Raw genomic sequence first — 5,826 nt, forward strand, 5'->3', positions numbered from 1 at the left:
GCGGCAACTGGAAACGAAGGAAGTCGAGTGAAACACTGATTTGCAGGCCTGCTTATTTGAGAATTGAGAAGAACAGAACACCAACGAAATAAATAGATGGAGATTGGATGTAGACGTTACCTATTCCACTGCTCATTGCAACGGATAATTTGGGGAAAACGCAAAAAATTAGTAGCCGAGCAATTGAGAATGGAACGTTACCTAGTGAAGAACCGGAGATTGATTTACAGTATGTGAAAGAGTAACGGCGGCTGCGTTGTGAAGAAGACGAGGATAAAAAGAGAGAGACGTGCGTGAGGAGAGGGTCCAGTAGTTAATTCGTGCAGTTCCACCACCCCATTGAATACTCTTGGGAACCCAAGTTGAGGATTAGCTGAGTTAATTCATTATGGGGCCCCGCTGGCATGTTGCACCATTATCCAACCCGTTTTGCACTATTTCTTGCTAATTACTAAGAATACTAGTACTAACCACATACAAATCTGGGGCCTCATTGATTTGGGGGCCCTTTGCAGGCGCAGACCCTGCACATGCCCACGACACGGGCCTGCTTAGGCGGGGGGAGGAAGATCGGAGGAGGAAGGGGCGGCGACGCGCTCGTGGGATATGCTCGAGTTGCCCCACTAAAGATTGCGAATAAGGCAATCACTTGGGCCAATAACCAAAGTAATTTCGTGATAGCCACCCATGACAAATCGTTTATGCCAACATATACTAGGACACCATTGTAGAAATGGTGAAACGGTGTTGCATCTACCGCATCGACGACGTAGGGTCCTGGTGGTGTGGCGCAATGGGGTATTAGCGTGGACGCATGCAGGATGATGGCGTTGTCTGGCGTCATGCTAGAGTCGACCACAATAGGGCCTGGCAAGGTGAATGCGTTGACCCTCTAGAAGATGGGATGACAAAAGATTAACGGATTCTAGAGCGTGCACATGCGACGCGTGCTAAGGGTCTACTCTCGGCTCACTGCTGGGCGGCTTGGTGAGACCACCTGTTTCGATGGTGTGCGTAAGTGCGTTGGTGTGAGATCAGGGCACATCATCAAGATTGTAGGTGTAGCGAGAGAGCTCACCAGAATGCGGCTTTGAGTTGATCCATGCATTTGTTTTGTCAGGTTTTGTTGAATAATATAATAAAGATATTGTGTGCATCTTTGAATGGAGAGAGGCCGGAGGTTTCAACCCCCTTTTCCCTAACAAAACATATGTGCAACGGTAAAATATAGTTTAATTTATCTGGCCTGTAGTTATACTTACAACACAAAAAATACTGTATTCATCCGTGTTGGTTGATTTTCGATTCGTTCCAGCCAGTTGTATGCTTGCTTGGTTTGTGACGCAAGAAACTACATATGGCGTAAATAAGGTATTTAGTGTATTTTTAGTACATGTTGAAATCATAACTGTTACTCACAACCTCATAACCATATTTTACTCTCGCATGAATTGTACGTATTTTTATTTGTGGAACCTGGCTTGAAACATGGTGAAATACAACCATGATATAGGGGGTGTTTGTTTCAGAAGTCTTAGGACTTTTTCTAGTCCTAGGGACTAATCAAAAAAGACTCTTCAATAGAGTCTTTTTCTAGTCCCTGTAGAAAAAGTCCCTCCCGTTTGGTTTCTAGGGACTTTTTCTAGTCTCTGGGACTAAAAAGTCCCTGAACCGAACACCCCCATAGACAACTTAATGCATGATCCAGTTGGGTGATTACTATTGGTACATATAGATGCATGGAAGTAAAGGCACATGCACTGCATGATTTGCCTCACAAGAAACACGTGCAATTTGCATCATGGCTGTTGGTTTGACCCATGCAGATTTCCATCTGCTTTTCTCCAACCAGATGTATGACTGCTCATCACCTTCATGCCCATTTGTTCAACATGAGAGAGTGGGAGCAACAATACAAGCGCATGATGAATTTGTTACTATATTACGAGCCTTCTAAAGTACTCCCTCCGTTTCAGAACTACCAAAACGTCATATATTTAGGAACAGAGGGAATATATCTTTAATACAGTTTTTTTTGGGAGAAATCTTCAACACAATTTATTGGTGGGCATTTCATCCACTTTGAAATTTCTCGCGCTCGTCTGCCAACCGCTTCAGCATGGAAGCCATGATCATGATTATTCAAGATGCATGACTGCCCTTCGGATGACAAAGTTAGGAAGGTTCACCAAGGTCATATGACTATATAGGTACAGTACTTAGCGTACTAGTATAAATACGAAGCACTTCTCCACATTTAACCCGTTTGTAATCCCAATGTCCTGGAGAATTAAGAAGTGGATACATGTATTTCACCATATTTTATAAAGTATGTGATATTGAAGTAGACCAAAAGATAAAAGGTTTGGGGTTGGAGTTGTCTCCTGCGGTCGCATGAACGCCTCCTCTTCCCAATGTTCTTTGGTTCACCAGTAAACCTAACCTTAAGATGTCTGTTACCTTGGTTGTAAACCTTAGGATGCCCATTACCTTGGTTGTAAACTAATTCTAACATGTTGGTGTCTGGAAGAAAATTAAGGCAAATTGCCTTCCCAATACTCAGTGAAGATGACTATGTACTACAATTATAAGGATGGTTACCAATTCTCAAGAGTGGTGCAATCTGGAAACAGATGGAAAGGCTTCAATCTAGTAGATCCTAAATTTCAAAAAGAAAAAGGAAAACATTCCCAGGTCCAAGATGGAGTCCGGCATTTACATGCACTAGCTCAACTGTGTACATTCACAGTGCTCAAAGAGAAACTTCCTGATAACTTGATTGGTTGGAACTGATCTACTCAATCTCTATCAGAGGCAGATCTACTACTTTCCGTACTACTGCTGGTTGTGCTACTGCTACATTGCTCTTTTTCCGTGCTCGGGAGGCCCAGGCTTACGGGAACCATGAAGTTAATACATGTATCAATTTCATGGTTCTCAAGAACTATAGTAGGCAGTAGTAACTTCATGGTTCTCAAGAACTATAGTAGGCGTAAACTGCCTACTATAGTTCTTGAGAACCATGAAGTTAATACATGTATTTCCTTTGCATATTACATATAGTCTACATGAGATATTTAAGTATAACAAAATACAACTTATGTTGTGAAATAACCCGCTAAAGTTGGTCCAGGGAGTCTTCTTCATTGGTTATGAAAAAATTGTTATCAGTTAGTTCTTTGATAAAAATTTAGGAGGAAAGTTGCACACAATTAACCCGGAGTTCTTGAGGATTCCGGACTAAATGATCTAAGTCAACCAAAGCAGACCAGTTTGTACATAATTGGTCCTTCCCTTGACGTGTAAATTAAAATGAGATCAAAAATTAAGGACAAATTGACAATTCAAGCAAGATGCAACATTGTCTATTTTCTTTCGTGTGGTTTGTTGGGGTCCAACTACAATGCAGGTGGGGAAGACGGCGCATAAACTGAAACTTTGCATGCTCTAATATATACCTCTATACCTACTAATAAAGCAAGGTGACCCTCAAAAAAAAAGCAAGGTGTGTTTCGCCAATTTTTTCATCCGTTCATCACCGTTTTTTTTCTATCGGAGGTGGTACTACATTCTTATGCGTTTGTTTGCTAGAAAAAAAAGGCTTTTCCAGAATTTCGTACGTGGGCCGCGCGTTGTGGCCTAACGAAGCGAGCCCACTTATTTGTCTGCCCACGCACCTGCGAAAATTCTATTTTTCGCACAGGGCGACAAATAGTTGCAGCTTTGCACAGGACAACTAATAAGGGGCTGGCCCATTTTTCTTTGTTTTTGTGTTTTACTTATATTTTTATTCTCCTTCCCATATATCTTTCTTCCCTTCCAAGTTTATTTTTCCTATAGAATTTATTTCACAAATTCAGAATTCTAAAAAAACATTCCGAATTAAAAAAATAATCAAATTATAGAAAATGTTCAGAATTCCAAAATTTTGTTGCTATTTTGAAAAATATTCGGAACATGAAAAAAGTTTCGCATTGTTTCAATTTTTTTTATTATTTTCAAAATTGTTCAGAATTCTAAAAAGAAGGTGGTATTTTAAATAATGCTCCAAATTCGAAAAAATTTCTTGTTTTAGTGAAATTTTCACAGCTCAAAATAATGTTAAAAGATACACATTTTCAACAAATGTTATGAATTTTCAACATATGTTCCTGTTTAAAAAAATGCTCATAAATTCCAATAATGTTCATGTTTTTATAAAACAATGTTGTTTTCAAAGTATGTTTGTGAATTTTAAAAGATGTTCCTGTTTCAAATTTCGTTTGCATTTTTCCTGGAAGAATACATAATTTTTGAAAAACTGTTCAGGATTAAAAAAATAGTTCACGTTTCCTACAATAATTAGAAATTTCATACCTTAAAATCTTCTCAATTGAAAGAAAAAGTAGATTGAATAATTCATGGGCCTTCTCTGACGTATGATGACATAACAAAACCCTTAAATGTGCTCGGTCAATGAACGGAAAAAATAGCGAATTGATTACTTCACACCCGGCGAAACCGAGAAGCTAAATGCTCCTTTTGACGTGCATATAGGGTTTGGATTGCACATATAATTCTCAATAACTTTATATGCATACTATTTTTTCTCCCATTGCAATGCACAGATATATGTGCTAGTAATACACAAGGAAAACACTTCTCATGTGACTTCATCCAAAACGCTTCATCCTTTTCGTGGCCACTTATCCGTGTCTACATCATGTAACACTTTGCTTCCACCGCCACACCACTTACTTGTCATAAATCACTCACTCATGCATTAACCACCGGCAACGGGTAACTGTACTAAACAGCAGGAAAAAAAACCTGAAACTACCCCCGCATCGTCCGCCTGGACGACTAGGGCGGCTACCCGATCCATTTTTCTCGGCAGCTCCCCGTGTGTCCTTCCCTCACTGCGGCCGGTCCCTTCCTGGAGGCGACACATGTACGTTGTTCCCTTCTCGGAGGTGGTGTTTTTGAAGAACCCTTCTGGTAGTCTTTGTGTTGTCAAGAAATGGTTGGCATTGATGGTCACTGTTGTATTTCGTCAACTGTTGTTTTCATTGCTTCGGTTTTCTTTCTCTCTCCATCTAGGCATAGCTTTGGTCTTGCATGACTTTTGCTTTTCTCTGGCATGATCATTTTTTGTGTGTGTGTTGTGTTGGCTGTGTGCATCTTAGTTATGCAAAGGCCCAATGTGTATTCATCATTATTGTAACCCTCGATGCTACATTATGAATCAATTAAAATACCCTTTATAAAAAAATGCATTACCATCAATTGATGATGCAACAGAACAAGCGCCACATTGCTGATCTGTTGTTAAACCTCCTCAATTGATTTTTTTTTGTAGAATTAGAGGAGCAAGATGTGGTCGAAATGTGTCACAAAATTAATATGTGGTTCAAGATATCACCATGTCACACACACACAAGGTCAAAACTATAATAAATTAACTCTTGGCCAGATCTTAAGAAGTTTCAAAAAGAAAAACGAAAAACATTCCAGGTCCATGATGGACTCTGGTATTTACATGCACATGCTCAACTGTGTCCACTCATTACGCTCAAAGAGAATCTTCCTTGATCTACTCAATCTCTATCAGAAGTAGAGCTACTACTACTGGTACATTGTTCATCGTCCGTCCTCAGGAGGCCCAAGCTCACAGGTCTCAAGGCTGACTGTTCGGTACCTTGCCTGCGGTCGGGCAAACATGGTAATGGTTGGGGCCCTACGCCCCTACGGGTGGTCTTGTAATGGTTCAAGGCCTTCGATATCAGACGCCTCGTTTCTGCGGTGGTGCTGCATAAGAGTGTTGCATGACTGTTGGCTGCTGAAAGG

The 5,826-nt window shown here is 40.4% G+C and overlaps 1 pseudogene; it reads right to left on the reverse strand.

Moving 5' to 3' along the window:
• The window catches only part of LOC123191442 (protein IRON-RELATED TRANSCRIPTION FACTOR 3-like), a 23,654-nt pseudogene that overhangs the window by 16,922 nt on the left and 906 nt on the right, over positions 1-5,826 (reverse strand).

Source organism: Triticum aestivum, chromosome 2A (genome assembly GCF_018294505.1).
Source record: "Triticum aestivum cultivar Chinese Spring chromosome 2A, IWGSC CS RefSeq v2.1, whole genome shotgun sequence".
Classification (NCBI taxonomy): Eukaryota; Viridiplantae; Streptophyta; class Magnoliopsida; order Poales; family Poaceae; genus Triticum; species Triticum aestivum.